Source organism: Coregonus lavaretus, assembly GCF_964263955.1.
Source record: "Coregonus lavaretus genome assembly, chromosome: 13".
Lineage (NCBI taxonomy): Eukaryota > Metazoa > Chordata > Actinopteri > Salmoniformes > Salmonidae > Coregonus > Coregonus lavaretus.
The window spans coordinates 35583489-35599899 of record NC_140000.1 but is presented as its reverse complement, the minus strand read 5'-3'; the positions used below and the strand labels follow the sequence as shown (position 1 = coordinate 35599899).

At 45.6% G+C, this 16411-nt stretch overlaps 1 pseudogene across 1 annotated transcript in view; it reads right to left on the bottom strand.

The window, feature by feature from the left end:
- Positions 1-9044, bottom strand: part of LOC311140023 (discoidin, CUB and LCCL domain-containing protein 2-like) — a 47406-nt pseudogene extending 38362 nt beyond the window's left edge. Inside the window, exon 1 of the transcript in view lies at positions 8967-9044. The product of the transcript in view is annotated as a discoidin, CUB and LCCL domain-containing protein 2-like (transcript). The remainder of the gene's footprint in view (positions 1-8966) is intronic.
- Positions 9045-16411: the final 7367 nt, after the last annotated feature.

Sequence of the window (16411 nt, the reverse complement as noted above, 5' to 3'; positions counted from 1 at the left end):
CCTCAGTGTTCTGCTATCACAGCCATTAAACTCTGTAACTGTTTTAGTCACAATTGGCCTCATGTTGAAATCCCTGAGTGGTTTCCTTCCTCTCCGGCAACTGAGTTTGGAAGGACGCCTGTATCTTTGTCAATATTATGTATTAGAAGTATTTTTAATATACCATTTAGAAAATGTAGTCTTTGCTGAGATTAAATCAAAGATTAAATACTTTATATTCTATACCTTCACCATAAGCACTGACAGCTAACTTTGGACTGCTTGGATATGTGAATTGTTAACACACCAACAACCCACCATCATTATCCATCCTGTGCAACTCCTGTAACACCCTCCCCTGACTCCTGCTCAATGGCTTCCATGTTCCAAGTACTCTACTTCTCAAATACTCCTGAATCTAAGGCCCTCACTGCCATTGGAAGGAAGGATGTTTCTTGCCCTTTGACAGTTCTTTTTTTTATGTTCACGATGCTGGTGTGGCAGGATTATTCTTTGTATTGTGAAGTTCATTAGAAAAAAAAGAGTTTTGGACGGACTGATGGACCTTAATAATATGTTGACATTCTCATTCTCATAGTTACCGTTAAATTTGACCCTTATTAATAATGGAGGGGATGGCTGCTGTTTTACGGGCTCCTAAGCAACTGTGCTATTTTGTTAGTTTTTTTTCGCATTGTATGTTGTTACTACCGTCTCTTGTGACCGAAAAGAGCTTCTGGACATCAGAACAGCGATTACTCACCTCGAACTAGACAAAGGTTTTTTCTTTAATGAGTCCGACGCAAAGGATATACTGCTTTGTCAAGACAAGGCCCAAATCCCCGTCATCAGCGTGAAGAAAAGACGGAGGAAAAGGGGGAGGAGGGGGGAGGAGGGCGGGGTGCCTTGTAAGAACTCGCCGACGAGTAGGTAAACCACCACTTCCCTCCGTATTATTGGCCAACGTGCAATCATTGGAAAACAAACTGGACGATCTACGATGAAGACTATCCTACCAACGGGACATTAAAAACTGTAATATCTTATGTTTCACAGAGACGTGGCTGAACGATGACACAGATAATATAGAGCTGGCTGGCTTCTCCGTGTTTCGGCAGGACAGAGCAGCTACGTCTGGTAAGACGAGGGGCGGGGGTGTGTGTCTATTTGTCAATAACTGCTGGTGTGCGATGTCTAATATTAAAGAAATCTCTAGGTATTGCTCGCCTGAGGTAGAATACCTCATGATAAGCTGTAGACCACACTATCTACCAAGAGAGTTCTCATCTATATTATTCATAGCTATATTATTATTTACCACCACAAACCGATGCTGGCACCAAGACCGCACTCAACGAGCTGTATAAGGCCATAAGCAAACAAGAAAATGCTAATCCAGAAGTGGTGCTCCTAGTGGCCGGGGACTTTAATGCAGGCAAACTTAAATCCATTTTACCTAATTTCTACCAGCATGTTACATGTGCAACCAGAAAAGAATTACTCTAGACCACCTTTACTCCACACACAGAGACACATACAAAGCTCTCCCTCGCCCTCCATTTGGCAAATCTGACCATAATTCTATCCTCCTGATTGCAGCTTACAATCAAAAACAAAAGTAGGAGGTACCAGTGACTCATTCAATACGGAAGTGGTCAGATGACGCGGATGCTACGCTACAGGAATGATGCTCGTTGGATGTGGCAGGGTTTGAAAAATATTACGGACCACAAAGGGAAACCCAACCGCGAGCTTCCCAGTGACGCGAGCCTACCAGAGGAGCTAAATGCCTTTTATGCTCACTTCGAGGCAAGCAACACTGAAGCATGCATGAGAGCACCAGCTGTTCCGGACGACTATGTGATCACGCTCTCCATAGCCGATGTGAGCAAGACCTTTAAACAGGTCAACATTCACAAAGCCGCGGGCCCAGACGGATTACCAGGACTTGTACTCAAAGCATGCGTGGACCAACTGGCAAGTGTCTTCACTGACATTTTAAACCTCTCCCTGACCGAGTCTGTAATATACCTACATGTTTCAAAAAGACCACCATAGTCCCTGTGCCCAAGAAAGCAAAGGTAACCTGCCTAAATGATTACCGCCCCGTAGCCCTCACGTTGGTAGCCATGAAGTGCTTTGAAAGGCTGGTCATGGCTCACATCAACATCATCATGCCGGAAACCCTAGACCCACTCCAATTCACATAGCGCCCCAACAGATCCACAGATGACTCAATCTCAATCGCACTCTACACTGCCCTTTCCCACCTGGACAAAAGGAACACCTATGTGAGAATGCTGTTCATTGACTACAGCTCAGCGTTCAACACCATAGTTCCCACAAAGCTCATCACTAAGCTAAGGGCCCTGGGACTAAACACCTCCCTCTGCAACTGGATCCTGGACTTCCTGACGGGCCGCCCCCAGGTGGTGAGGGTAGGCAAGAACACATCTGCCATGCTGATCCTCAACACTGGGGCCCCTCAGGGGTACATGCTTAGTCCCCTCCTGTACTCCCTGTTCACCCACGACTGCGTGGCCAAGCACGACTCCAACACCATCATCAAGTTTGGTATCTGACACAACAGCCTATAAGGAGGAGGTCAGAGACCTGGCAGTGTCAGAGACCTGGCAAAACCTCTCCCTCAATGTGAGCAAGACAAAGGACCTGATCATGGACTATAGGAAAAGGAGGGCCGAACAGGCCCCTATTAACATCGACGGGGCTGAAGTGGAGCGGGTCGAGAGTTTGAAGTTCCTTGGTGTCCACATCACCAACAAACTATCATGGTCCAAACACACCAAGACAGTTGTGAAGAGGGCACGACAACACCTTTTCCCCCTCAGGAGATATTTGGCATGGGTCCCCAGATTCTCAAAAAGTGCTACAGCTGCACCATTGAGAGCATCCTGACCAGTTGCATCACTGCCTGGTATGGCAACTGCTCGGCATCTACAGAGAGTAGTGCGTACGGCCCAGTTGGTTAAGGGCTTGTAAGTAAGCATTTCGCGGTAAGGTCTACACCTGTTGTATTTGGCGCATGTGACAAATACAATTTGATTTGATTTGATTTGAGTCTTTCAGAGAACAATCTGTGTCAATGCACCAGTGTGACCACCAGGGAGTTTAATTCAAGTCTCATGAGTGGCAGACATGCATGAGACATTTACATAGTTTGTGAATAACTTTCATACCAAATGAAGGGCATCTACTGACACTGTAGCTCTAAACAAAAAAAATAACTTATACAGAAATAAATGACAGATTATAGCATAGATTATTAAACAATTTCTGATTCCCCTTCACCCTGGAATGCTTTCTCAGCAGTTTCTAACTCCTCCCCCTCTGTTAGTGGGTTGACACTACATTATAACTCTAACACCGTTCACACATTTATACTGTATTTGGGGTGAAATCCTTTAGTCATTATTCTTAAAATACAAATTAATCTATCAATCCACCTCTTTTACTAAATGTTTTCACATTCAGGATAAATGTATTTACAAGCATGATTAATCTCAGAGATTACGTCAGAACTAATAAACATTTCATCCAATTGCGGTCTTTCAGGGTCAAAATCCTCGTCATCCACCAAGCCTGGAGGATTGTTTTTCACATTCCCCTGGTCAGAGTCCGGAGTCGGTCCATCTCTCATCATTTGTTGACTGCATTCACCAACGCCTTACTCACCAATCCTCGGAGACAGGGAACAAGACAACAACCACATAATACAAGAATACCCATACAAACGCTGACCGCCCCTAAGATGGTGGCTGCTATGGTTTTCCATTTACCAAACATTTCATCAATCCACCCTATCCACGATGTACTAACTTCTGAGTTCTCAGCTCATTCTTCACTTAGTGCAGTTAATTCTGCAAGAGCTCTGGTGACTGTCCCATCCGGTGTGGTGTTGTTAGGGATAAATGTGCAACAATGGCTTATCATTCTATAGACACCGCCTCTTTCTGCCTGATCTAGAGCCAACCTCTTTTACTAAGTCATGAGTGAGATGGCGGATAATTGTTCAGAGATCACTTTTACTGCATCCCTAGTCTGGCCAATAAATCGTTGTTGGTCGTAATAGATATAATTAATCGAATCCACAATTTTGTTTATTGTCACCCACCAAAAGAACGTGGTAGTAAACCCTTCCCCTGATTCTTTCATAGCTTGTTATCCATCCGATACCCCCCTTGGTATCCCAATCGTATCCATCTAAATAGGGCTATTCTCCTTCTTGTTAAAACTCCTCCTACGTCTGTTTAACCCTTTCCTTGGTTCCTGGTGACTAATTCTAACTAGCTGAATCAGTAGAACCAGGGCGCACGTATCTAGCCACCCTTTTGGTATTCTCTGCCTTATACTGCCTTTGCTGGCACACGCCCACCACACATCGGTTACAGGGGCTGTAAGGTTCAGAATTCTCTCCTGTGCTTCTGAACTTAAGTCAATCACATTACCACTATCTTCAATTGATAATTGGTGATGTCTTTTGTTTTTCTTTACCCCCCATCTGGATGTTCAGTCCCGCCCGGTCTCATATCCCCGTCCCCAAGTGTGTTTAAACACTTGAGTCTAGGAACAATCCGCCGTGGGGGCCGAACACGAATATAATGGGATTTTATAATCCCAAGTTGCTTATTGACATGTATCCCACCCGTTGGCTACGTCCCTAACCCTTATTTTGAATCCTACAGTCTGCCCTTCTCTGACTCCCATTTTGTAGGCCACTCGTCCTTGACGGTCAGTATGTCGGGTCGCTTCTCTTCTCTTTTGCTTCTTAACAATGGTAAGGGCATAGCGTAATTGGTGGTGGATCTTGACATATCAAGACCATTGCCGAGACTATGATGCAGCTCAAGTCACCCCTATTCCCAAAAACCGCCAACCCTCTCCTGTCCTCAGTCTTTCTGCTTGGTATTACCCCATACTCACACCCTGAGAACACACTACAGTGATGATAGGTTGGGGTAGGAGATCTTCGTTAACAGAGGTGATCCCCAGACCCTATTGGTCCAGTTCTTCTCTCTAACTCTGCGTGTGTTCAGTGGTATTGGATGTGTTCTTACCTTTTTGCAGTGGGTAACGTGGACCCAGGTTGCTCTTTCTGCTATTCTAATGGCAAAGGCAGTGACCAATATAACCTGATAGGGCCCTTCCCAACAGGCCTGCTTCCAGTCTTTCTTCTTTAGGGACTGGATGCTCACCAGTCACCTGGTTAGATAGAGTGGGTCACCTTCTCCTTTAGTTCACCTGTGGGGCACAAAACCTCTGACATACCGGTGTGGTTAATAACTACCTTCTCACGTTGTACCCCATTCCTTCCTGCTCTCCTGTGTGTTTTCCTTAACCCCTCTCTAATCATACCGTTCACATCAGTATTCTCTTTCTAGACTGTATCTAAAAAAAAACTATTTTTTTAAAAGTATTTTGTCCTCTCCTTCGTATATTATTTAATCCTACCACTATTCTCTTCCCCCCTCTTGACACATGGTTCTGCTCATGTGTCAATATTACCACCTACCTAAACAATCATTTAGGTAATATTGGTAATTTATCATCCAATTGCCATCCCTTATTTATTTTTGAGACTGTCCCTTGCTTCTTTATGCTCCTCCCACTTCCTTTGTCTTTTATCGCGGCTGAATTCGACTTTTATTCAGTTCAGAATCAATAGTAATCCAATCAATCAATCCCTTATCTAAAAACACTAATGTTTAGTTCAAACTCTGTTCTACCCCGGCTCTCCCGGGCTTGACCTGAAGACTGATGGTTGGACATGACAGGTCCATACTTAAATCTTTCAAACCTAACACAAACCCCCCTTCATGCTGAAATCAATCAAGACGATAGCAAAGGAGAGACAGGTTTTAGCCTGAACTCTGCTTAACCCTGGCCGCTTTTTCCTCTCTGTTTGAGGAGAGAAGCAAAAGGCTCCCTTCTGCTTTCATTCACTGATAACGTAGGACAGCCTTAGGACTTAAGTAAGAGAGCAATTCGACCCTAGGTCACCTAAGTCTTCTGCCTAGCAACAAAGAATTAAAAAACTCTATGTTCGTGATTAACCCAGTTATATCTAATAGTCCACTAAAAAAACTCCCTCATTCCCATCTTTAAATCACAACCAATGTCATATATCCCTCTTTACTCTCTACCATTTGGGTAAAATCCCTGTTATATGTAGGAAAAGCTAAGACTGTTTGGGAAGTGAGCAACTTTTTTATCTTCACATCTTCACATCCTCCTCCTCAGAGTTCCAAATGATTTTACCATGGGCTGCCATTGCCTTCCCATAGATAAGATCACTTAATTTACCAGTATGCAGTACATAATGGAGTACCCAAGCTCTACAGTAGTCTATCATTCCCAAAAAGCTCATCATTCTTCAACTATTTCTTCTATTTCTTGACAGCTAGTCCCTATTTTAAATTATCCTATCCAGCTTCCTATTATTACTATCTTCCTGATCTTATTACTAAATCAATGATCTAGGCAATAGCTGTTTCACATTAGATTGTGCCTTCCTCTGATTACTGCAGCTCATTGCATTAATTTAGTTTCAAATACCAATTTGAGATAAAATACCAACTAATATCTCAACTTACTTCTATCCCGTAAAAGTAATCCAAGATTAGTACAATTGACTAGCAACAGGTATCCCTCATTCAGGGAAAGCTCTCTTCCTCTTCTGTTATTTTATGGTTCAAATCCTATTATTACCTAATTATAATCTTCGTCACACTTTTCACAGCACTATAAATTACCCTCAATTTGATAAAATAAACCATCCCAAAGTCCTCCTCTCATGCCCCCAGAACCACCAGTGTGGATGACCAATCAACACCAGAAAGTCAAAACAGAGCCCAGAAGCCATTCAAATCACCCAACAAACCGTTCCATCCCACAGCATAGTAAACACCAAGTCCTCATGACATCCAAAAACCATTTCCGTTCAAAGGTTGAACGGAAATGGAGGAAACTTCAAAAACATTATATACAGTCAGATGTTCTCTCAAAATATCATAATGTATCTGAAGTTTCCTCCAATTCCGTTCTACCTTTCAACAATTCCTCTACATAGGGGTTTTGTTGTATGTAGGTGTGTGTGTGTGGGGGGGGGGGGCATCCTTGGGACAGACCTGGAACTAGACAAAACCTCCAGGGGACCATGACACAACGTCCCAAGAACATCCTAAAAACGTCCCCGAGAACGTTCCCCTGGGACCATCACACAATGTCCTAAGGCCTAGTAAAATTAGCATCCTGAGAAAATCCTAAAAAGGTCCTGGCACGGTCCTCAGTGATGTCCTGGGAACTTACAGGGAACTAGACAAAGGTCCCCAAGAGAAAGTTCCCTTGGAACCATCATCAGGGGCAGATTTTGTGATTTGGAGGCCCCAGGCCTCCAAATATGTAATTTAACTGTAAAAATGTATTACCTTTTAATGTGCCATGAACACAACTAGTCATGATGTTTGCATCTGATTGTCAAACAAATCACTTCAAAAAGTAGTTTACCTTCACACATTCATCCAAAAATAATTCCTAAATCTGAACAGTGCACTGTGCACCTGCCAACTTTCCTTTAAATTGCAAGTGTCTGAAACTATCTCACCGGAGAAAGCATCCGAGCGAGCGAAACAGCGCCACTCTGTCTTACTATATGTAGCCCATGTACTGATGCTGTCTTGCCAAAAAAAGTGTATGACATTCCATACTCTTTTTGGCCAGACAGCATCAGAGACATGGGCTACACATACATGTCCTCTGCCTCGACGACGATGGCAGTATTATCAGCAGCACCTGTCTTTTTACTGAAGAAATACGTATTGTATACCCCTAGAGTCTAAGGGCCCGGGGCTGGGTTTCTACTTAGCTAGCCTCGTCGAGAACCAGGCTTCCCTTATATGGATAAGCCTGGGGAAGTTCATGGCAGAAAAATTGCTAAATAAGGGTGAAGACCCGGTGTATATCAGTGACGCCTCGCTACACGTCAAATCTGTCCTTTGGTCTGATGAGTCCATATTTGTGATTTTTGGTTCCAACCGCCGTGTCTTTGTGAGATGCAGAGTAGGTGAACGGATGATCTCGGCATGTGTGGTTCCCACTGTGAAGCATGGAGGAGGAGGTGTGATGGTGTGGGGCTGCTTTATTTATAATTCATGGCACACTTAACCAGCATGGCTACCACAGCATTCTGCAGCGATACGCCATCCCATCTGGTTTGCGCTTAATAGGACTATAATTTTCAATTTCAACAGGACAATTACCAAAAACACACCTCCAGGCTGTGTAAGGGCTATTTGACCAAGAAGGAGAGTGATGGAGTGCTGCATCAGATGACCTGGCCTCCACAATCACCCGACCTCAACCCAATTGAGATGGTTTGGGATGAGTTGGTCCGCAGAATGAAGGAAAAGCAGCCAACAAGTGCTCAGCATATGTGGGAACTCCTTCACGACTGTTGGAAAAGCATTCCAGGTGAAGCTGGTTGAGAGAATGCCAAGAGTGTGCAAAGCTGTCATCAAGGCAAAGGGTGGCTACTTTGAAGAATCTCAAATATACAATATATTTTGATTTGTTTAACAATTTTTGGGTTACTGCATGATTCCATATGTGTTATTTCATAGTTGTGATGTCTTCATTATTATTCTACAATGTAGAAAATAGTAAAAATAAAGAAAACCCCTTGAATGAGTAGGTGTGTCCAAACTTTTGACTGGTACTGTATATATTTGATGAAACATTGAATTTGGCCTTACAGCTTTTAGCCCATAGAAATGCATTGAATAACAGAGTCATACATGGAAAAACAGAATGTAATCAAAAGGAAGTATGTTTTGAAGTATCTGTCCTATATCTAAAATCTAAGAAAGCTCAGAAAAAAATATAATATATTTTACCATGGTATTACCTGTATACCTTTGATGTGGAAATGCCTTATTCACTTCCATAAATTATTCGGCCTGGTACCAGGTTACCTTCATACGAGTACCGTGACACTCGTAGAGCAAAACACCATTGTGTTCGTCAGAGTCATCTTTACATTGAGAGGTCATATTAATTTGTAGGCCAAACCATTCGGACGCTACAGACGTTTTTGTTAGAAGACCGATTTTCGAGATGTCTCCTGGCCTGACAAACACCGCTGTAGCTCTGCCACCTTCCACCGCAGATGCAGAAAGTCGAAATTGGCATTTGAGACGCAGCCATGCAAAACAACAGATATCTCTAGCTTAAACAGACAGATTTTGATGGGGATTTTTTATTTTATTTTATTCATTATGCCTCGAACAGAGCATGGGGGGGGCCTGAAGCGTAGAAATGCACTATGCAGAAATCGCTCTGCCGTTTCCTGGTTGCTAGAATTCGAATAGTTCGCCTAATTACAGTTTATGTGACAAAACAAGCAAGTATAGTGTAGAGAATCATTGTACCATCGCAGTGGAATATCTTTTCCATTACCAAAAATATTTTACTTTCAGCTGTTTTAAGCTGGTGTACAAAACCGACTCAAGACACAAAAACGAAACAAACTTAAGAACAGGAAGCATAGAAATAACACACATAGAACAGATCTACAGCTTCTTAGACTTGCTTTCAATGACATTGATATATCTACAGTATAAGCCACATTTCTATGTGAATTTGGTCTGGTCGCCCAAAAAGTTACATATTGCAGCTTTAAATGCCATTATTGCGTATGCGATGTAGGTAGGTTTGGAGGGGTGCATTTTCAAAATGGTACAGTAAAATAGCTTCCAGTCCATAACATACAGTGGGGAGAACAAGTATTTGATACACTGCCGATTTTGCAGGTTTTCCTACTTACAAAGCATGTAGAGGTCTGTAATTTTTTATCAGAGGTACACTTCAACTGTGAGAGACGGAATCTAAAACAAAAATCCAGAAAATCACATTGTATGATTTTTAAGTAATTAATTTGCATTTTATTGCATGACATAAGTATTTGATCACCTACCAACCAGTAAGAATTCCGGCTCTCACAGACCTGTTAGTTTTTCTTTAAGAAGCCCTCCTGTTCTCCACTCATTACCTGTATTAACTGCACCTGTTTGAACTCGTTACCTGTATAAAAGACACCTGTCCACACACTCAATCAAACAGACTCCAACCTCTCCACAATGGCCAAGACCAGAGAGCTGTGTAAGGACATCAGGGATAAAATTGTAGACCTGCACAAGGCTGGGATGGGCTACAGGACAATAGGCAAGCAGCTTGGTGAGAAGGCAACAACTGTTGGCACAATTATTAGAAAATGGAAGAAGTTCAAGATGACGGTCAATCACCCTCGGTCTGGGGCTCCATGCAAGATCTCACCTCGTGGGGCATCAATGATCATGAGGAAGGTGAAGGATCAGCCCAGAACTACACGGCAGGACCTGGTCAATGACCTGAAGAGAGCTGGGACCACAGTCTCAAAGAAAACCATTAGTAACACATTACGCTGTCATGGATTAAAATCCTGCAGTGCACGCAAGGTCCCCCTGCTCAAGCCAGCGCATGTCCAGGCCCGTCTGATGTTTGCCAATGACCATCTGGATGATCCAGAGGAGGAATGGGAGAAGGTCATGTGGTCTGATGAGACAAAAATAGAGCTTTTTGGTCTAAACTCCACTCGCCGTGTTTGGAGGAAGAAGAAGGATGAGTACAACCCCAAGAACACCATCCCAACCGTGAAGCATGGAGGTGGAAACATCATTCTTTGGGGATGCTTTTCTGCAAAGGGGACAGGACGACTGCACCGTATTGAGGGGAGGATGGATGGGGCCTTGTATCGCGAGATCTTGGCCAACAACCTCCTTCCCTCAGTAAGAGCATTGAAGATGGGTCGTGGCTGGGTCTTCCAGCATGACAATGACCCGAAACACACAGCCAGGGCAACTAAGGAGTGGCTCCATAAGAAGCATCTCAAGGTCCTGGAGTGGCCTAGCCAGTCTCCAGACCTGAACCCAATAGAACATCTTTGGAGGGAGCTGAAAGTCCGTATTGCCCAGCGACAGCCCCGAAACCTGAAGGATCTCGAGTTGGTCTGTATGGAGGAGTGGGCCAAAATCCCTGCTGCGGTGTGTGCAAATCTGGTCAAGACCTACAGGAAACGTATGATCTCTGTAATTGCAAACAAAGGTTTCTGTACCAAATATGAAGTTCTGCTTTTCTGATGTATCAAATACTTATGTCATGCAATAAAATGCAAATTAATTACTTAAAAATCATACAATGTGATTTTCTGGATTTTTGTTTTAGATTCCGTCTCTCACAGTTGAAGTGTACCTATGATAAAAATTACAGACCTCTACATGCTTTGTAAGTAGGAAAACCTGCAAAATCGGCAGTGTATCAAATACTTGTTCTCTCCACTGTATATTGCAACCATGATAACAGGTAATATCAACAGTAAAAGCGTTTCTTCACTACAAGTGAAAATATTGTATGTAGGCCGATCAATGCAGTGTAAACATTGTTTATTATGTAGCCTCCATTACTTCAAATCAATTGTGGAAGAATATTGCCCTTCACCTGCAGCTGGAAAGTTTTATTTTGATGTTTTTATTATCTGTAATTAAGTAGTCATCTGAATGTACACTGAACAAAAATATAAACGCAACATGCAACTATTTCAAAGATTTTACTTGCGAAAGTATTCACCCCCTTGGCATTTTTTCTATTTTGTTGCCTTACAACCTGGAATTTAAATGGATGTTTGGGAGGTTCGTATCATTTGATTTACACAACATGCCTACCACTTTGAAGATGCAAAATATATATTTTTGTGAAACAAACAAGAAATAAGAAAAAAAACAGAAAACTTGAGCATGCATAACTATTCACCCTCCCCAAAGTCAATACTTTGTAGAGCCACCTTTTGCAGCAATTACAGCTGCAAGTCTCTTGGGGTATGTTTCTATAAGCTTGGAACATCTAGCCACTGGGATATTTGCCCATTCTTCAAGGCAAAACTGCTCCAGCTCCTTCAAGTTGGATGGGTTCCGCTGGTGTACAGCAATCTTTATGTCATTCCACATATTCTCAATTGGATTGAGGTCTGGGCTTTGACTAGGCCATTCCAAGACATTTAAATGTTTCCCCTTAAACCACTCGAGTGTTGCTTTAGCAGTATGCTTAGGGTCATTGTCCTGCTGGAAGGTGAACCTCCGTCCCAGTCTCAAATCTCTGGAAGACTGAAACAGGTTTCCCTCAAGAATCATTCCTTCAATTCTGACCAGTTTCCCAGTCCGATGAAAAACATCCCCACAGCATGATGCTGCCACCACCATGCTTCACTGTGTGGATGGTGTTCTCGTGGTGATGAGAGGTGTTGGGTTTGCGCCAGACATAACGTTTTCCTTGATGGCCAAAAGCTCCACTTTAGTCTCATCTGACCAGAGTACCTTCTTCCATATGTTTGGGGAGTCTCCCACATGCCTTTTGGCGAGCACCAAATGTGTTTGCTTGTTTTTTTCTTTAAGCAATGGCTTTTTTCTGGCCACTCTTCCGTAAAGCCCAGCTCTGTGGAGTGTACGGCTTAAAGTGGTCCTATGGACAGATACTCCAATCTCTGCTGTGGAGCTTTGCAGCTCCTTCAGGGTTATCTTTGGTCTCTTTGTTGCCTCTCTGATTAATGCCCTCCTTGCCTGGTCCGTGAGTTTTGGTGGGTGGCCCTCTCTTGGCAGGTTTGTTGTGGTGCCATATTCTTTCCATTTTTTAATAATGGATTTAATGGTGCTCCGTGGGATGTTCAAAGTTTCAGATATTGTTTTATAACTCAACCCTGATCTGTACTTCTCCACAGCTTTGTCCCTGACCTGTTTGGAGAGCTCCTTGGTCTTCATGGTGCCGCTTGCTTGGTGGTGCCCCTTGCTTAGTGGTGTTGCTGACTCTGGTGCCTTTCAGAACAGGTGTATATATACTGAGATCATGTGACAGATCATGTGACACTTAGATTGCACACAGGTGGACTTTATTTAACTAATTATGTGACTTCTGAAGGTAATTGGTTGCACCATATCTTATTTAGGGGCTTCATAGCAAAGGGGGTGAATACATATGCACGCAACACTTTTCCGTTATTTATTTTTTAGCATTTTTTGAAACAAGTTTTATTTATTTTTTTCACTTCACCAATTTGGACTATTTTGTATATGTCCATTACATGAAATCCAAATAAAAATCCATTTAAATTACAGGTTGTAATGCTACAAAATAGGAAAAACGCCAAGGGGGATTGTCACGCCCTGGCTCTGGGGACTCTGGGGTGTGGATTTTCTATGTTTAGTTTTCTATGTTTTTTGTTCTAGATCGTTTAGTTCTATGTTGGCCAGGGTGGTTCCCAATCAGAGGCAGCTGTAGCTCGTTGTCTCTGATTGGGGACCATACTTAGGCAGCCAGTTGGCACCAGTTAGTTTGTGGGATCTTGTTCCGTAAAGGTTTGTGTTGTTGTAACCTCAGGACTTCACGTATCGTTCTTTTTGTTGTTTTGTTCGTGTGTTGTGTACTAAATAAAATGTACGCTTATCACGCTGCGCCTTGGTTCCACGAGTCATCAGTCATCGATCGTGACAGAAGATCCCACCTAAAGAGGACCAAGCAGCGTGTCCAGGAACAGACAGCCTGGACTTGGGAGGAGATCCTGGACGGGAAGGGATCCTGGACTTGGGAAGAGATTCAGGCCGGAATGGATCGCCGTCCTTGGGAGGAGACTGTGGAGGCGCGCTACAGAGAGGAGCAGCGGCAACGCAGAGGGTACCGGCCGAGGAGGAAGCCAGAGAGACAGCCCCAATATTTTTTTTGGGGGGGGCTAAAAGGGTGGTTGGCGGAGCCTAGAGTTAGAGCAGAGCCAACTCCCCGTACTCAGGCTATGAAGCGTGAGACTGGGCAGGCTCCGTGTTATGCGGAGCCACGTACTGTGCCGCGAGTGTTCCGGCACAGTCCTGTACGTCCGGTGCTAGCACCACGCACGTGTCGGGCTAAGATGGGCATGCAGCCAGGACGGGGTGTGCCGGCTCAACGCTCGTGGCCTCCAGTACGCCTCCTCGGTCCCGTATATCCTGCGCCAGTGCCACGAGCTGTAGCGCCAGTACGAGTGCACAGCCCTGTACGTCCTGTGCTGATGCCTCACACATATTGTGTGGAAATAGGCATTCAGCCAGGACGGGTTGTGTCAGCTCTCCGCTCCAGACCTCCAGTCCGCCTCCACAGTCCGGCCCGGCCCGTTCCGGCTCCCCGCACAAAGCCAGTGGTGCGTGTTCCCAGTCCAGCCCGGCCCGTTCCGGCTCCCCGCACCAACGCAGTGGTGCGTGTTCCCATTCCAGCCCGGCCCGTTCCTGCTCCCCGCACCAAGCCAGTGGTGCGTGTTCCCAGTCCAGCCCGGCCTGTTCCTGCTCCCCGCACCAAGCCAGTGGTGCGTGTTCCCAGTCCAGCCCGGCCTGTTCCTGCTCCCCGCACCAAGCCAGTGGTGCGTGTTCCCAGTCCCACCCGGCCTGTTCCTGTCCCTCGCACCAAGCCAGTGGTGCGTGTCGCCAGCCCGGTCCGGCCTGTTCCTGTCCCTCGCACCAAGCCAGTGGTGTGGGTCGCCAGCCCGGTCCGGCCTGTTCCTGTCCCTCGCACCAAGCCAGTGGTGCGCGTCGCCAGCCCGGTCCGGCCTGTTCCTGCCCCTCGCACCAAGCCAGTGGTGCGCGTCGCCAGCCCGGTCTGGCCTGTTCCTGTCCCTCGCACCAAGCCAGTGGTGCGCGTCGCCAGCCCGGTCCGGCCTGTTCCTGTCCCTCGCACCAAGCCAGTGGTGCGCGTCGCCAGCCCGGTCCGGCCTGTTCCTGTCCCTCGCACCAAGCCAGTGGTGCGCGTCGTCAGCCCGGTCCGGCCCGTTCCTGCTCCCCGCACCAAGCCAGTGGTGCGTGTGTTCAGTCCGGCACGGCCCGTGCCTGTTCCACCAGTGCCTGGTCCGGCACCGGTCAGCTGCTCCACTCCGGAGTCAGAGCAATCCGCTCCACCGGGTTCCGGTCCAACTCCAGTCAGCGGATCCACTCCGGAGCCAGAGTAATCCGCTCCACCGGTGTCCAGTCCAGCTCCGGCCAGCGGCTCCAGTCCGGAGCCGGTAAGGTCTGGTCCACCGTCGTCGGGTCCAGCTCCAGTCAGCGGGACCAGACCAGGGGCGCAACGGGGAGGTGGAGAAAAGGTGGTGGTCACGCCCGGAGCCGGATCCGCCTCCGAGGCGGAATGCCCACCCGGCCTCTACCCTCTTTTGTTTGTGTGGCGCGGTCGCAGTCCGCGCCTTTGGGGTGGGGTACTGTCATGCCCTGGCTCTGGGGACTCTTAAATGTTGAGCCAGGGTGTGGATTTTCTATGTTTTTTGTTCTAGATCGTTTAGTTCTATGTTGGCCAGGGTGGTTCCCAATCAGAGGCAGCTGTAGCTCGTTGTCTCTAATTGGGGTCCATACTTAGGCAGCCAGTTGGCACCAGTTAGTTTGTGGGATCTTGTTCCGTAAAGGTTTGTGTTGTTGTAACCTCAGGACTTCACGTATCGTTCTTTTTGTTGTTTTGTTCGTGTGTTGTGTACTAAATAAAATGTACGCTTATCACGCTGCGCCTTGGTTCCACGAGTCATCAGTCAACGATCGTGACAGGGATGAATACTTTTGCAAGGCACTGTACAGTTCATATAAGGAAATCTGTCAATTGAAATAAATGCATTACGCCCTAACCTATGGATTTCACATGACTGGGAATACAGATAACTTTGACAAAAAGGTAGGGGCGTGGATCAGAAAACCAGTTAGTATCTAGTGTGACCACCATTTGCCTCATGCAGCGCAACACATTTCCCTCACATAGTGTTGAGTTGATTGTGGTCTGTGGAATGTTGTCCCACTCCTCTTCAATGGCTCTGCGAAATTGCTGGATATTGGCAGGAACTGGAACACACTGTCGTACATGTCGATCCAGAGCATCCCAAACATGCTCAATGGGTGACATGTCTGGTGAGTATGCAGGCCATGGAACAACTTGGACATTTTCAGCTTCCAGGAATAGTGTACAGATCCTTGCGACATGCATTATTATGCTGAAACATGAGGTGATGGTGTCGGATGAATGGAACGACAATGGATCTCAGGATCTTGTCATGGTATCTCTGTGCATTCAAATTGCCATTGATAAAATGCAATTGTGTTCATTGTCCGTAGCTTATGCCTGCCTATACCATAACCCCACCGCCACCATGGGGCACTCTGTTCACAACATTGACATCAGCAAACCGCTCGCCCACACGATGCCATACACGCTGTCTGCCATCTGCCCGTTACAGTTGAAACCGGGATTCATTCGTGAAGAGCACACTTCTCCAGCATGCCAGTGGCCATCGAAGTTGAGCATTTGCTCACTGAAGTCGGTTCTGACGCCGAACTGCAGT